This window comes from Diadema antillarum, unplaced genomic scaffold, assembly GCF_040938485.1.
Source record: "Diadema antillarum isolate AM-2024a unplaced genomic scaffold, OU_Dant_1.0 seq00001104_RagTag, whole genome shotgun sequence".
In the NCBI taxonomy this organism is placed as follows: Eukaryota; Metazoa; Echinodermata; class Echinoidea; order Diadematoida; family Diadematidae; genus Diadema; species Diadema antillarum.
In genome coordinates, this window is record NW_027271920.1 from 538224 (window position 1) to 556863 (window position 18640).

Genomic DNA, 18640 nt, shown 5'->3' on the forward strand with positions numbered 1-18640 from the left:
TAAATGTCTATACCCTTTGAAATCTGTGGACTTTTAAAGGCAGGAAACATTAAAAAAAAAAGTTTTTAATTACAATCATACCACAAACAACAAAATATGAAAAAGGATAGTACGTGAGGAACAGACAGAGGAGAGGAACATATGTAGTACCATGGTCATCTAGGTATGCTTATTACATGAAGAGTTTTATTGCAAAATGAGCTAAGTGCCATTTTTGAATATTTCAAAGTCCATCATCAGATAGAGAAAAAAAAAACACTTTTCCAGTAACACCTCACTTTTAAAATAACACGGAATATTCTGGAAGTTATGATTAAAAATATCCTGTATTTTTTATTATCTTTTGTTTTGTTTTTTAGCAGCTTTAATGACAAATATCTCAACTTAAAGGGGTGGCTAGTAACTGATCAGTGGGAATCAGTGGGAATGCTGGGGGATGATTGTTCCAATTCTTGTGGGATTCATTTAAGAGTACATTATATATCTATTGTTGTGTGAAAATTATTTGCTTCCGAATGGCCTCATATTCAAGTAATGTGCAGTTTAATGTTTCCAGGTTAGCATGCTTGTAACAGTGACGGGGCGATCGTTAACGGTAAACTGCACATTACTTGAATATGAGACCATTTAGAAGCAAATAATTTTCACACAACAATAGATATATAATGTATTCTTAAATGAATCCCACAAGGATTGGAACAATCATCCCCCTGCATTCCCACTGATCAGTTACTAGCCATCCCCTTTATCAAAAATGGAGTAAGCTCGTTTTGCGATAAAACTCTTCACATATATGTCCACATAAAATGACCAATGGCAAGGTAGAGACAGGGACTAGAATGAATGAGGGAGAATGTGCCAATATGCATGCATGCTGGCAAACTGGGATTGCCTTTCTGTGGTTTCATCTTTACATTCTTGTAGTGCGATTTCTCTTCATTTGCCTACAGGCACAGTTGCCAGGAGAGGACACGTGACGGGAGCTACAGTAGGCACCGCCGTAAAAATCAGTCGGTGATGATTAGATAACGGCATGCCTGACTAAACAAACGAATAGATGCAAATTGAATTGTACATCGCGAAACTCTCCCTCTCAGTCGCTTCCTCGCCCTCTAGTAATCTCACAACTATAGTCACACTGCAGGCAACTGAATCATGTATTTTGGGGAGAGACCTCTTGGTCTTTTCAATCGGTGGTTCTTGTTTTGTTTTGCTTTGTTTTGTTTTTAAGTGCAGGAATGCTTGACTGCCACAAAGCAAGAGCAGGAGTCTGTAAAGTAGTGATCACTGCTACCCCCCCCCAAAAAAAAAACAAACAAACTAAAAAAAAAAAACTTGAACACTGTCAAGTTTGATTGGAACATGTACATTTGTAAGAATGCTTCCTGCTTCACAAAGCTTATTATCAAAGCAAAATATCAGGACCAAAGGTAGCTCACAGCTACAGGTGAATACTTACTTCATTGCTGAACATATGAAATGGTGAGTACCTTTCTGTCCTCCCTCCACAACAACAGAAGAACCACTCGAAAACCTCCCCCATGGCCGCGGCTCGGGTCCAAAACTTGTATCTATCGTAAAATCAAGGCTTCCTATATCAAGGCCAGAGCCGAATCCTCATAAACACGAAGGAATACCTCTCTGGAGCCAGGTCCAAGAATGATGGCAATCGCGACAGTGAATGAGAGGTTTACAAGATTCACAGATACTTGCAACGGTGTACGCCTCGGAACTATCTTTGTTTTACTGCCTAATTGCATGAGAGCTGGCTCACCATTGCACATCCAATGCAGAGAGTTCACTTGATAAGTACATGCAAGTCTATCACTCATGCTTAAACGTGAAAAGCGATACCCCAATAACAGGTTATTAGCCTACCAGCAGGTGGGAATAAGGAAACTTTGAGAGCTGCTCCATTGGAGAAAAAAAGGTACCGCAAAGAAGATAATGAGGCTTCTCTTAAAGATATACCAGTATATACACATGTTCTCATTAAAAAACCAACATGGACAGAGGACTGGTCAACCAAAAGTTCAATAAACTCTGTGATGTATGGGTCATCTTTCGAATAAACTGTTGAAAATGATGCCACATGTGTAATATTCTTGTGACATACAGCCTATAGGCCTACCTTGTTCCGACACTCCCTATTAATATCCTGTGCCTCTATCATATTGCTATACACCATAGCGTCAATACATGCCATATCAGGTTCATGTATGCAGTGGATTAAGCTGTTGGACTTTCAAGGCTGCTACTATTTTGTCTGTATATGCCTCAAGAATCATCCAGAATGACATCCATATCTCACAGGTAAAGTCATTCCTCGAAATTTCAAAAAGGCAGTAGCCTGGAAGTTTGATGGGTCTATGTCTGATGTTACCATTAATATGCAGAGGAGTTTATTACATCCACATTGAAAAAAAGTTGCTAAACTTGTCAAAAACAGCTACAACTATCCTTTAACTTCTATGAAACCTTACACAACATCTGCTTTTTAATGAATATATACACACAATGTACATTGTACCAGCAACTTAGGTGCTCTCAAGTTTGTGGGAGGACATTGGTTGGGGTAGGGAAGAGGTAGAGCTGATAGATGGGGACATCCTATATCCTCAACATCCTCACATTCGGATTAATGACTTCAATGGTTCATACATTAGCACCAAAACTTTGTACAAACTGTCACATTTGAGACGTCAAAAGCTACCCACAACTATCTTTCAAATGCTAGGCAACTCTATACTACATCCAGCTGCTTTTGAATGATCATCATACCAGCAACTTTTCTGCTCCCAAGTTTGTTGGAGGAGGATATGGGGTGGGGTGGGGTGGAAGTGGAGTTGATAGATGGGATATCCTACTCTCCTCAACATCCACATGTTTGGATTGATGACTTCAATGCCGCACACATTGGCACCAAAACTTTTTATACAAACTTTCACATTCAACTTCCTGCTCCAACAAAACAATTCATGTCCTTTCTTTAAACTTACCATAATGTTTTGATAATTCTTTACAGGAAGCATAGGGATTTAGCAGCTCCTAGACAATGCCAATAAATTTACACAGTCATCATAAGTTATGGGATGTAGGGATGGGGCTTGTATATTGGCTACACATATACATGTCATTCATTTTTATCACTGTATTTTATAGAGAATGCATAAATAAGTCTTTGATTCTTTGCTCATTCGAGTCACGGTTCTAATTGCTCGACTCATACGTCAGCAATGTTGACAATCTGCAGAAGGTATATAAACAACAGAAAAGTAACACTATAACATATTAAGTTCCTCTAATGCAAATAATATACCACATATATCATTACTGACAAAACATGCTACATGCAACTTGCTAATCTATTTAAGTTTATTCTTTGTATGGTGAATTTGCTTTTTAATTACCAACTGTAACATCACAGACCTCTGCAGTCATTTCATCCAGAGATGATGGCACATGAATTTAACCAAAACTTTTAAAATCTGGAACATTTGAACTGAAGGTCCAATTTTTGTAGAAAAATATTTCTGTATCTACTGATTTCATATACGTCTGGGGGTAAATTCCCTCAAAGTTTGCCTGTGTATGTGTGTGTGTGTGTGTGTGTGTGCGCACGCGCAATGCACATAAACAAAGTGCACATGATGTGAGGGCAAAGATGATCATAGTAGATTGCAGGGCTGAGGATCGGTGCGAGGAGCGGGGTGGGGTTCACACCAAGCATTAGGCCATCCATTGATGCTATTGTCACCACCACATACACACCTATGAATCATCCTCTCTCGGAGCAATTCAAGTGTTTTCAATCTTCTCACAGAGGTGTGCAATGCACTTTCACTCCACTTCCATCACGCGCTAGAATTGGACGTCATATTACATTACCTGCCTGGGGATAAAAAAGACATAGCTAGAAGAAGATAGAAATAGAGAGACAGTCATGAGGAGGCTAATTTCGGGCAGCAGTATCATCTTTCCGCAGGATATGGAAAAATGTGACTGAATGGTTTCCAGCCTCTCGTCGAAAGAATCATCATAAATCAACCAACCATTTGTCAACCAATGCATACTGAGGAAGATGAAATGACTTCTAACCCCAGGAGGATTCAAAAGGAAAAAATATATATATATATATTGAATGAAATTACGGAAAAAAGCCAGCAAATGATAAACTTTTTATTAAAAAATAGAGGTTTAACAGTCTGAACATTATGAGTCATTTAACACGGCCTCCTGTTAGAACCTTAAATCTGCAAAGTATGAAAAGAGCTGCAACGTACAAATGCAGGTTGGAAACTGGAATCAAAGAAGACCAGAATATGAGAGTCATTACAAAATGAGTACATGGTACACTGTATGCTTTAATATATCCTTGATTAGCCTTGATATCCCCGAACAAGAAAAATGTCCTACTACTGGTATTCTACATTATATAAAGTTTAAAAAATTGAACCACTCTGAAACACACTGAGGTTTTTGTTTTGTTTGCATGTCACTAATGAGTTTTCATGCACACATTAGAGGGTGCCATATAGACATCTCACCCCTCCCCCCCCCCCCACACACACACACATATGAGACATAAAACATTAATTTACACAGACAGAGAGAGAAAAAAAAGAGAGACAGACACACACACACACACACACACACACACTCCCAAGACAGCCCTAATTTGACCTTGGAGCATAATTGGGCATGTATAGCCATGTCAAAGCAAAAGTTTGGATCTGGAAACCACGACTGCAAACAGTGACAAAGGTACTTTTCTTTTATTTAGAAAGGAATAAGTACATCATCATGTATGCATGCAAAAAAAAAGAAAAAAAAAGAAATTGACAGAGATTTGTGTTAACACTGAAAATCTCATACCAACATAAGTATGCAAACAAATCTTCAAACAAAGAAATCAATAAATTCACAAATTCCCAAAGATACTTTTGTAAAGTGAAACTTGATATTCAAAAAGTTGCTACATATCAATGATAAAACTTGATAATATATTTGCAAATAAATCATTGAAATAATTGTGAGGAGATGACATTGTCTCACTGAATTTACATAAATAAATGTGATTCTTACTGACATCATTGTGTATTGAAATCATAAATTGTCCTATTTTTCATCTTGATTGTTATGACACTTTTGCTGGTTGCCCTGGTTGATATTTTTTCTCTATTATATGTCAAATTACACAAGAAGTAACATTTCCCTTCAAAGTATACCTATAGAGTCCTGGTTATAGTTTTCATTAATTAAAAAAAGAAACTTGCATCATATCATAATCCAAAATACCTGGGAATATGCATGGTCAATCATCCACATCCACACAAATGAAGAAAAAGATATGTCTAGACATTTCCATTCTTGTTGCTCTGATTCAGCATCCCACAACGTAATAGGACTTTAAAACTAAGAGGCGCAGGCATCTTGCTGTGCATTGCCTCAAATGAGGTGATTACCGTCAAGAGCAAAGAGCTGGCTGCTCAACCGAAGACATTTCTACTGTCTCCGAGGCATAATCACTGTCTTCACTTCTAATTTAACTCTGAGGACTAAGCATCATCAGGCAGGCTTATCCCTGCCACTTCCAAGTCTAGATTGGGCTGGACGGGGTGGGGGGGGGGGGGGAGGTAGGGGAGGATTTATATAATTTGAGGCTGTCATGGTTGTCTACCCATTTGCCCTTGTTATATGCTGTATCTATGGTCATCATTTATTTGATTCTGGATGAGCTTACTTGATTGGAAACTCCTAAAACTTTGTACAGGGACAATAAATGAAAGTTGTTTGCTTGATGACAATTCAGACTGTACAGTCATAATTTGTGTGATTAAAAATTCATTTTCAATCATTATCATCATTATCAGTAAAGTCACTGATGCAAAATACAGTATTTCTCTCACTGCAATGAATTCTGTTCACATCAACAACATTCTTGCAATAGCTGTCCCATTCCAGTACTGTAAAATTTAGCTCTTGATTTCAAGTTTAAATGATGCCCCCCTGCAATATGACTCTATGCAGTAAATATGACCCATGTAGTCACAAGTCACTGCTCAAATTCTTGAGGGTCAAATTAATTGATGGTGAAAATATACTACATTTCTTGAATCACTTCTGGTAGAGGGAAGTATTCCCACAAGCAGTTTTGGTTCTAGGAGTCATGGAACAAGATTAAGCAAGATAAAAAAATGCCTCTTCTCATAACTTACAAAAATATCTGTAAACAATGTGATGGCATCTGGTATGAAGGCGCTGCATTAAAATGAGGCTATACATACAGTGTAGGCCTATGTGTGTATTAGTACTTCAGCATCTTTCACAGGATGTTATTGCTAGGTTCACGCTAACTCACAAGCTCATTGATCATTGTGTCTGCACGGAGCGAAACTACGAGTGGGTGGTGGAGAGCGCGCAAACTCTAAGATGTCTTGTGGTTCTAATCATCGACTAAACTTTAAGATGTTGCTAAACTACAAGCTAGTCATCGAGAGTTAAGTTTTCAACCTAAACTTAAAGTTTAGGAAAAGCTTGTGAACCTAACTATTGTTATAATCATCCATCTTTGGAAAATGTAGTGATGTTGCAGTGTTTGTTTGCTTTTTTTTTTTCTTTCTCTTTGGGCCGGATGCAAAGTTTCTCCTTGTGCAAATACCTTCAAATGAACCATTTTATTGTGATCTGACCAAACATACAATGTATATTACTGCTTGAAACAATTACACTAGATGTGAACGCACCATACGACACATTATAAGTACTCCCAGCAGTCATTCTCGCTGATCAAAGCATTGATATGGAGGGATGGCTAGAATTCTAATTGAATTTCAATCCCACTAGTCGGCAGTCAAAGGCAGTGACTTCTTATTGAAGTTGCCCTTGAGACACAGCCCTCCAAGCCTGTAAGTATCTAACTTGCTGCAGGCATTACTACTTGTGACGTTACTTTACAGTGTTCAAATTGACTTCTTGCTGCCATGGATCCAACAAGCACACATCACATCAAACATATCAAAATTACGCCAGGCATGGGTGAATGTATTATACAATGTATGCCACAATTCATTTGCACCAGTTGTTTAACTGCCACGAACTATTGCCATGACTTTGATATACAGTATAGTTGTATAGTGTGTATAAATTTGTTTTTCCTTAGTAACGGTCCTCACACAATGTTTTTTTTTTTTTTCATTCTGAAGCAATGTGCACCCTCTATGCCCTCAACCATAATGCATGTCTAATTTACACACAGTTCACAGTTGCCCTTGATTTACACTATCATAAACTGATTTACATCCCTACATTACCAGCACATATCCTTATTTCTCTCACAACTGCAGATTACAAGCACAACAGCAAGCATTTCAGGACATCTTTAATCAACCCCCTCTGGGTAAGTTAGAGAACAAGTATGTATGAATATTTGTGTAACTGTTGTCAAGACACAAAACTTTAGGCCCTACATGATTGCCAAGTCATTCCTGTCATGGGTTACATTTGTTTTTCTCTTTTCATTTGCTAACTTGGATGAAGAAAACACAGATAAATTCTAGTTCAGAAACGATCACTACATCAGAGGAGCGAGCGCAGATGTTTACCGACAAGACGATAGAGCCACATATGATCTCCGGAAATCGCCAGATTGGACAAATTGTGTCAGTAACAAGTGGGCATGGCAGACGTGTCAAATCTCATTCGCACCTCAAGAGCGAGGCAAGAAGCTTCCCTCCCGATCAAGAGATATGTTTTTAGGCTCACATCGTTAGGTGATTCATCGCCTATGACCAGCAATGCAGTGCTCAGTACAACAGGCAACAGCTGCTCAGTATATTTATAAACCTGAATGTTCCATGCAAACTGTGCAGCTCATTTTCTTCTCATCTGTCTGTCTGACTATTTTACTTATGTCCTGTTCCTTACCTCTCTTTTTCTTTTCTCATAATTTCTCTCTTTTTGGCCTCATTTTTTGCTATTTTGGCTCTGACATCATGCCCCCATGTATTCATTTTACATTCGCACTATACGTCTCACTTTGATTTACGAGTTCATTTGTACATCAGCATTTATTCTGAATTGTATTATCTCTGCACTTGCAACTTGTCGGCTATTTCTGCATCCTAACAAGAACTCTTCCTGAAGTAACTGAGGTAAAGTAACATTGGCTATTGTGCACTTCAGTCCCCTCGATGTTTCACACTGAATCATTATCTCTGAGTGCAATGAGCATTCTCAAGACATGGAATGCCACTGCCATGGCTTCACCACAAGCTGTGAGGACTTCATAATTATAATGCACATGTTGATGTGATGGCTCCATGGCTTCATAGACAATGGCCACTTTATATGACAGTTTTCAAGACTTGTGCAACAGACCTTCGTTCTCATAATATGTACAATGTAATTGTTCCATTTAAAAGAGATCAGATATTCAGTTATCAAATCAAAATTCAAAACACAGGACTTCACGTTGCAACATAGCTTGCACACACATGACAAATGTGCTGTCGAGTGGTAGATCATATCATTATGCTACTGTAGTAGTGCTGAACATTCATTCACACCTGCTTCCATGCCTGGTAAAGGGTACAGCTACGTCTTGTCTGCATTTCTTGAAATTTTGCACAGTTCCTATTTTGTATGATACATAAAAATTAGTTCATTTTATTTCTGGAAAGGTCTTTTGAACACTGTTTTTCAGTAGATAGGAAGGTATGCCTCATATTGTCATGATACGGCCCCAGTTTCCACTTTATTTGTGAAAATAGAGACCAAATAGTAGCTGCTGTATTCTACTCCTTAAAGAGGAAGTCCAGTCCAAATATAAGTTGGTCTGATAAAAAAGAGTAAAATTTTACAAGTTCATCGGTATAAATTTGACTGAAATTGGATGAAAAATAAGGAAGTGATGAAATTTTGAAGTTTCCATAATTTCTTCAAAACAGTTCTTGTACAGTAGGAATGAATATGCAAATGAGTGAGCTAACCACGTCATACCCTCATAATTTTCCATTGATCGTGTACAAAAAATAATGAAAATTCAATGTTTCTGTCATTGAAGTCTGAAACATGATGCTATTCCTGGTTAAATAACTTCAGAACAGCGATCAATTAGATACTGGATTTGAGCCTCGGGCATAATTGCGTTTGAATGAAAAACTGGAAATTTCACAATTTTATGTACAAACTATATATATGGGAAGTTGTGAGGGAATGACATGCTTACTTTGCCATTTGCATATTCATATTGACTGTTCAAGAACTGTTTCCCCCAAAATAGCGAAACTTCAAAATGTCATAACTTCCTTATTTCATCCGATTTCAATCATAATCTAACCAATGAACTTGTAATATTCTACACTTTCTTATCAGACGAACTTATATTTGGACTGGAGTTCCCCTTTAAGCGTTTGCCTCTAATTTCACAATTGCCACCTCAATGACAACTGTGCACCAACACTCCAGGAATGCTTCCTTATTTGACAAGGAAGCATTCATAAACAGTGCAAGTCTACATGTATGTCCATGCAACTTATGTTACATCATTATCTCAATTAGCGTCAGTCCCTCTGTGGCAAAATGCCTCACTCCATTGTGCCATGTCCTGGCCCTGGCACTGGACAATGCAAAGAGTAGTTTCTGAACCTTTCTGATTTTTGCAGTGACAGAGATATCATATATCATCTCATCTATACTGCGTGGCGAGGACTGGATGTCTCAGAAACATACGAATGATGCTCTCAATGCGGGCTAACAATAGCAATAATGCCTTTGACCAACCACTTTCCATAATGCCTTGCGAATCATTAACTCATCACCCCACACACCCACACACACACACAATTTAACTTCTCCCGCTTGAAATGATTTCTTACTTAATACCATTGTATGTTGAAAAATAAGCCTAAGATAGCACGAGAGAGCATCTAGAACCCTACAGCTTTCAGGGCCCTTAAGCGTGCCCTGCGCCCCAGCCGCAAGGAACTTCGCGCTTTGCGCTCGTGGGAGTCTCCCGTTTGCTAGGGGTTTCAGGCGGGAGAATCTCCCAATCAGAAGGTGCTAGGGGTTGGAGTCCCTGCTGATGCAATAGTTTGCATACTTTTGACAGTATGATGAATTTAATGCTTCATAACAAAAATAACATACTCTGGTGATAAGCTATAGCTTCTCTAATAAAGATGTTTCAAATTGAGTAGATAATGGTGATGGCTATGACTTTGTTGACAGTGATAATTATCCATCTTCTTCATGATTAACTGATTTTGGCACTGTCAGGGAGGGAGGAGCCTCATTTGAGATAGCAGCAACAAGATCACTAATCAGATATTGCTCTGGTGTACATACAATCTGATTTACCCTTACTGATACAAAGTTGCAGTAAAAGTACTTCATTGGTCTGCTGATGAAGAAAAAAAAAAGAAGCCAGAATAATACACTGTATACGCCATATATTTTGCGAGTCTAAATTTTCGCGAATCGGGACTTCCCGACAATTTCGCGAATCGGGACTTACCAACAATTTCGAGAGTGGTAAAATGCTCGATCGTGGAGTCCTGTACTGAACGGAGAAATGTATACATGTACGTGTACGTCACATTCATATCGGCATTAGAGTCAATATTTTCGTGTGTTTTTAATTTCGCGAATAGCAGCTGACTTGCGAAATTCGCAATTTCAAAAATTCGAAATTTGCATAAAAAAGTAGAAATGTTCCTCAGCAGTATATGGGTAGCATCAGTGAGATCAAAGAGCTATCATGTTTCAGGTGAAGTGGGGATAATGCAACTTCCAAGGAAGACTTTTTGATACTACACGACCCTTCAACATGACAACTAACTTTGTCATGAAAAACAAAATAAAATGTAATGTAATCATCTTTGACTCCTAATGATTCTTTTTTCCTTCTAACCTTCCTTGAACATTTCTTATAGAATTCCCTTTTCTTTTTCTATCATGGCAATCTCTTTCTTCTCGCCTCTATCTCTCTCTCTGAATCTGTCTATCTGTGGGCCTTTTTATCAAGCATAATGTAGTTTTCTGTGGCATCCCTCCCCCCCCCCCCCCCCCCCCACACACACACATACTAGTACATTGCAGCGATTGCTGAATGGTACATTTGTGGGCACAAGTGCAGAGGTCTAGAAATCTATAGACTCCTGGCTTTATTTGAAAGCACTAGAGCAGTTATACCTGGGAAACCACACAACAAACAGCCTTTTGATACCCTCGAAATCACTGAATGTACTTCTGTGCCGTCAAAAATGTCATTTCCTATATAATGTCTTGCTGCAATGCTGTAAGATATAAACGCACCTACAGTACAGAATTTGTTTAAAATGACTGTGTGAGCAAGGGAAAAAAATACAAAATAAATCAAACAACCAAACAAAAGCCACATCTGGTGGGTATATGTAAGGGTTATCGGGTCAAAGATAACACCAAACAATGAAAGACTACTTTTTGTGTAAAGGTCTTTATTCAGATTACTGTAAAACATGATATATTCGCGGCATGAATTTTTCGCAAACTGGAGCCGACAGCCTTTTTCGTGGCATGAAATTTTCGCCAAGTGCCACTGGCGTTCAATGCATATAATGTGAACAAGGACTTTCTCGTGCATTTCAATTTCGCGAATCTTGGCGCACGCGAAAATTCCTCGTTTTACATAACAGTATTACACCAGTTTGCATACTACCATGGTCTATATAATATGTGTGAAGTAGGCTAAACTTTGAATTGTCCAATTGACTTTACAATAAAACCATAGTATATTTAGGGCATGACATAAAGTATATTTTCACATCCACTCAAACTTGCAAAGATTACCAAGAGAAGAAATACAGAACTTTCTTGCAAAGATGTGTAGACCATGGTTTTATTTCAGAAAAAGATGTTCGGGAATAATTCCTGTTAGAATGGCAACCTGTTGAAGAAACAACCAATCAGGTTATCAGAATTCTTGTCATTACCATGACACTTGTCACATTGAAGCAAGAGTTTCTATCACAGCAACTTTGTATGACATGGCGGCCAGGTGTACATAGTACACATGTACTGGTATTCATCAGTTGGTGTCTTGCTGATCAAATAATATGGACTGTATAAAGACAGATAAAAATGTTTCACCGTATGTCATCGATGTATTATGAACTTGAAGGCAAAAAAAAAAGCATGCTGATGTCATATCATGTGCTGAGTACCGTATTTGGAATACTAAATGAAATAAAAGGGAGTGATTCAAGAGCATATTATTAATCTGTCAAAATGTGAGAGAAAGAAATCTCTCTTTACAGGCATTAATTGGTGATTTGCACTCTTTCCATACATCCATCTGTATGTCCCCTGCAATACCCAGTTTGATATTTTCTGTACCATGAAAATACTACACAATGCTTGCAACTGCACCTGTGCAGTCTTTTTTTTTCCCCTCTTTCAACCCCCTGTACTTCCCTAGTTTTGGTCTATATGCCTTTATATGATGCTTTTAGATATCTCCTGTGACTGAAGATGGTTGTGGAATTGATTCACTGTGCACAATGGACATCCCAGTGGCAATTTTCAGCTATCTGTTCATAAATCATCAGTCTCTGGTGACCTCAGGTGCACCTGACCTTTTGACATTGAAGCAGATAGGGGCCTACACAAGCTCCTGAATTGACGGGCGTAGGAGGAGTCTGGGAACAGAATCGGTTGACTGTTTACAGGACTGGGAATAGAAACTTCATCCATATTTATCATAAAAACAAGAACCGCAAAGTCACTGCAGGTACATAAGAGAATGAGTTTATTTCAGGAAGGGTGCAGATTTATGATATGGAGTTAAAAAGTCACTCCCTACAATGTATCATTTTCCCTCCAAAAATCAGTAATCCTATGGTGGAAGTGGTTTCTAGATAGCATTAGGATTATTTGAATATTTTATGTCTTTGTCTATCTGTATGACATGCTCTTTAATCATACCGTGTATCATCTGCATTAAAAGGTGTAATTTGTGCCTCTTAAATCAGAAAGTCTACATATTGTAATATACTTTGATACTGACAATAGCGACATGGAGAGAAAGAGGGCAAAACTCGGGAATTAAACCGGAAAAAATAAAAACCATGACAAAACAAGTTGAAGGCCAAAAACAATCAATATTTCATTTTTGCACATAATGTATGTGTACATTGATGTTTAATACACAGAGTAAGACTCCACTGCAACTAGCCGCGACTGCCTTTTCGGGAGGGAGTCTCCTTTCAGTAGAGATCAGGGGAATCCTCTCTTGCCGTCACCCTGCAATTCAGTTTTCTATCAACAACCCCTGCCAGGATGTTTGCATTGCATCCCCTGTATTGCCCACTTGAGGAAATCGTCTTCAATGTGTACAGGAAACCCCCATGGCTGTACCCTCTGCTGGCTAAATGGCCAGAAAAGCCCTGTCTGGGTGTTCTAAACTCATCCCACAGGCCGCGATCTGCGTACCCAAGAAATGGATGGGACGGCGAGAGGCAACGATAAAGGGAGAATTGACCAGCAACTTTGGACTTGCCTTTACTGTTACTCAAATTGATTGAATTTGGATGTCAGTCAGAGTCAATCAGTAGGTCTACTTGTTGACTTTCTTGAAAAGCAGTGCATGGTTTAAAAATGAATAGATCAAACAAAAAAACTTAGGGGGTACGCACATGTAGGTCTCAGCCTTTTTGCAACCTCATAATCAATGTATTTGGGATTTGCCAGCAAACACTGTATCATTCAAAATCAAAACTCTCCCTCTCAGAGGGTGAAAATTGAACACAATTTCAAACATACACTGGTACATTATATGTTGTACTAAAGTAATTATCTTCACCCAGACCTTTCCAGATGGTATCATACTAAAATTGTTGCAAATCTGGCAATGAAGCCAAAAGTGATTGAAATTCTCTAATGATTTTTGTTATTGTAGTTGTTGTTTTTTGTGTGTATGTGTGTGTGTGTGTGTACACCATATGTATATCTAGTGTGTGCACGCAAGTGTGTATTCTTGCTAACTTCCATTAATCAAAATGCTATGCTCGTAATGGGGCTTCCATTAACATCATTCATCTGTATTTGTCTCCAATAAAATGTGACCAGGGAGGGAAACAGCCCTCTTCTCCTACATACACTTGTATGTCTTCCCTCAAAATATATTTCACAGGGTGATCAGAGCAGCACTGTGTACTGTAAATCATGTCCTTGCTATCTGCACCTGACAATATCATTCACAGCACGCTGGGTGATGAGCTCTCCGCAGCCCAGTGATTGGCCACTAATGACAGTTCAACACCTGTAACTGTGACAGAAGATTAATCATCCAAGGAAGGAAAACAAAAAAAGAAAGAACACGGCAATGAATATATTTCCAGAGGATGTTTTCGTTTCATCAGGACGCTTTCTGGAGTCTGTGAACCAGAGTCCAAACACTCCCTGCTGGTACAGGTATGTGTGAGGCCGTGGGAGCATAGACTTCACTCAGCTCCGGTATGCCTACTACAGTGCTGGTATAGTCTTGGACTCGCCAAAGTCTCCGTGACCCTCAGGCATTTGCATTGGTGCACTGGTGTGGGTTGTGAACAAAGCACCACTTCTTGAAATATATACTTGACCTGTTTCAGAGATAATGCACTGAGACTTGTCATTCTTCATAAATTGAGCTGAAATTAAACTCATGTGACAATTCATGTGACACAGATGGACATGATACCTACACTGTACTTTGCGTGTTAAACTTTCTACACAGTGGAATCCTTAATAAGCCTGAACATGGTTATCTCTACCATGATAAAAAAAGAATCAAAGTCTTTTAAAACAAGACTAAACCTCTGGCACTGCACCATCACTCTAAACCATCAACAGGTGAACCTAAAAAATGTTTGACATAATTTTTTTCCCCCTTGCAACCCTCATCCAGACTGATATGTTGGGCACTCTCACTTCAGATTCATTCAAGGTTAGAGTGAAACTCTACTTCTCTATATTTTGGTGATTGCTATTATCTCTTTACATGCTCATGCAGCCAATAAACAGATTCACAAAAAGTTGACACTCATTACTACACTACTGATGAGCTGCTTTAATTTACCCAGTCACCATATTCCACAGACTGACCTGTAATAGTGGCCAGCCTGTCCCCCCCCCCCCCCACCCCACACACATTGTACTTGGCATCATACCCTGAAAAATAGGGAATGATGCCAACTCCTCATGGTTTACCTAACATAACCAGCAATATAGTTTGAAAACAAAAATGTATCAACCTTCACATTCGGCTATTTGAGAAGAAAGTTGTCAATTCGTTATAGTGCTTGGAGGCTTGGTGTAATCATCTCTTCTTACCACATTACACAGTTGTACATCTTAACTTTCAAAAGACAGACTTGATATAAACGTCATGAAGATGAAAGCATTTATTCAGATCGCAGGATGATAAAATTATGATGTCTTAGGTCATGGTCTCACGGACAACAGCTAAGGGTATAGTTTTATCGGAAGAAGAGTCCCATTACAATCAACTAAAAGTTCATTTTAAGGGCATACCATAAAAGACTTATCACTGATCAGCAGTGACCATGGTAAAAGTTAGAAATGTGAACAATTTACACCAAAAGCATATTTGTCAAAACACCAAGTCAAAGGTTGTGCATCCCTTAATTGCAACATGGTAGCAGAAGGGTAGGGTTTAGAAATACATGTAAATCTAGTGGAAGAGAGGGGCAAGAAAACATTTTTTTGTAAAAACTGCTGCTTATAAATGCAATAGGCCTACTCAATTCAGACAAGTAGAGTCACGATTTGTAAAGTTAAATACGTTGTACATTATGCAGTGGTGTGTCCGAGCAGGATGGAGACTGCTTGATCGAATACAAAAAAATCACAGATAACTGGTGAAGCTGATTTACAACCAGATTCATTGATATTGTTATCGATATAATAAAAATAAATATAATCCCAGTGGTGAAATGACATGTTGGTTTTCTGAATATCATCGAAAGTGCTCTCACATATAGTCTCAGCAATGACTTCATTTGACTTGGAATGACAGCAACTGAACAGTTCTGATGTAGTGAATTTTCCATCTGTAGTCATGTCTAAGCCTTTCAAAACAGCTGCTAATCCACTGATGCCAAAGGATGCTAATATCTAATGCTACAGACTTTTCTCCAAAAAAAAAAAAAAAAAGATTTAAAATCAGCTAGATTTTATAATTCATTTATGTAAGAATATTCTAATATTCTAAACATTTAATACAAACACAGGTGGGGTACAAATGTGAGAAATCTGACAGTATCATTTACACCAAGTCACATATATGACATTCACTGCAGATTCATGAAATGACTTGAAAAAAAAAAGGGGGAGGGGGGTCCACACACAAAAAAGTAGGCCTAGATGTTGAACTAAAGATTGGTCTGTATGCGTATCTTGTTGGGGAAATGTTCTGTGGAGACTGCGTCGAGCTTCACGGAATCCATGCAGGATAGCCGTAAGTGTCAAAAAATGATTAAAAAAAAACTCCTCCGGACAGACAAATTTTTCTGTCTAGCCTAGACCATGATGTAATGTAGAGCAGATCAGGCAGAAGTCATGTGACTCATGACATGACTCACAGTGCAGTGCAATGTAAGTCAATAGTTACCAGTACATGGCAATTTGAAAACCTGACTAGAGAATAGAAAATCTAACGTTAACATTGGTAGAATTGGAACCTAAATTACCAGTTACCACAGCACAGACAGTTGCAGTTCTTGTCATTTGCTGGTCTACTGTGGATATGGGTGAGATTTCGTAGCCTTGTTTATATTTGTCAGCTCTAGACACCGGCTGCGATAACCAGAATTTAAAACTGGCATTTAAAATTACGAAACCAAAGATACTTTCACATCAAAGATACAATTACAAACCTCTTTCTTGCTTGTGTCAATCTCTCGTATACTTTGGTACGCATCGTCCGCCACATCTGCAGCTGCACTGACCTCTACTGCCATCTTATTCCCCCGTCCCTAACGGCCCAGTGTTCAGGAACCACAGGGGTGTAACTTTCCCCACAATCGTATAAAAATATGACTCCACCAAGAAAAGATAACGTAATAATTCCACTAATCATTCCATACTTAGATCTTCTGCCACTTAGCTCCACAGAGAAAGTTTCTGCGCTACAGACACGTTGATTTGAAGATGAAAGAGGTGAAATTAGCATGAAAGTAGAACCCTCTTATAAACAAAGTTCAGATGTATGGTGAATTTCACGACGTGCGCGTAAACATGATCATCGCGCACGTCAGAGTGCACCATTAAACGCAACGTCCAGCAATCGATCGCGAACGCGCGGCACGGATAGCAGATTAACACAATGAATGAGATGGGTATCCTTCACCGGGCTTGGAGGGAGGGGATCGCGTAGCATTCGGGGGTCGACATCAAGCACGTCATGAGAAAAGCGAGACATGATGCTTATAGAAATAACATCCCAAATTCCAGGGGGTGTCCAATGTAATCTACCACTGCTCATAGGGTGTACGAAGCGAGAGGTACTACAAGCATCCCTAACCCTTTCAACGAAAAAAAAAAAAGCATCTCATGAATGTAGGCCTACAATACTCCTTACTGTAAAAGAAAAACAACGGCAACATTGTGCACTAGTGCCGTAAAGTGCACAATTGCCAATGATAAATTCACCTATTCCCACATAAATTGTCTCAGATAGAAGCAAATCTACTTAGTACTTCGTGTTACCAAAGACATTTTCTTAAAGTAATTTCCCACATATGGCCTTCAAATCTGTTTATCGAGTGTGAACAGAATTCAATTGGCAAATTCATGGTTTTGATTCGAGGTAGATTAAGAAGAGAACAATATGATTGTAGATCTATAAAACCGTTGCTGAGTTGAAGTGCATGACCTCTCTTTGCAGACTGAAGTTAACATCTTAGTCTCTACGTTGGAAGAACTTTGACGTTTTATAGTAGGCCTACAAGTACTCCCAGAACTCCGTAAGACATGTCGATCTTTTAGTAGGCCTACTGACCACTGATGAGGCATCAAGCGGCAGTCAGTACATAGGCAGTCGAGCTGATGTGAAAAGGTGGCGCTGTTTAATTTCTTATCGATCGGTTTTACCGATGGTTTCATGAATTCACTATACGCACACATCGACATCGACATTTATTTTATTTCACACAATTATTTGATTTGGGGATTCCCTAAATCAAATGTGTTGTTCATTTCGCGACTCTAGGGCGACTCGCGAAATGCATTCCCGGAATACATTTCGCGAGTCGACTGAGAGACGTGAAATTAACAACACGCCAAAATGTTATACCCGTATAGGCCCTACCCGTAAAAACAGAATGTAATGTAGGTCCAACATTGATTGTCTCATTTATAATCAAGTGGCCAATTTCGTTTCTGCAAAAAGGGACATCACTTATTTTTTTTTTTAATTCCGATGCTGATGCTATATCTGTGCGTGATACCAAGTCCTGATTCGAAATATCAATGCTCGAGCGAAAATGGTATATAGAGTGCCATTTTGCTCAGCCAGTCTGTCAATTCGCAATCAACAATGGGGTGTTCTCAACATCACTTTGCTTTTATAACACCGAAAAAAAAATGTTTCTTACATCCGTCG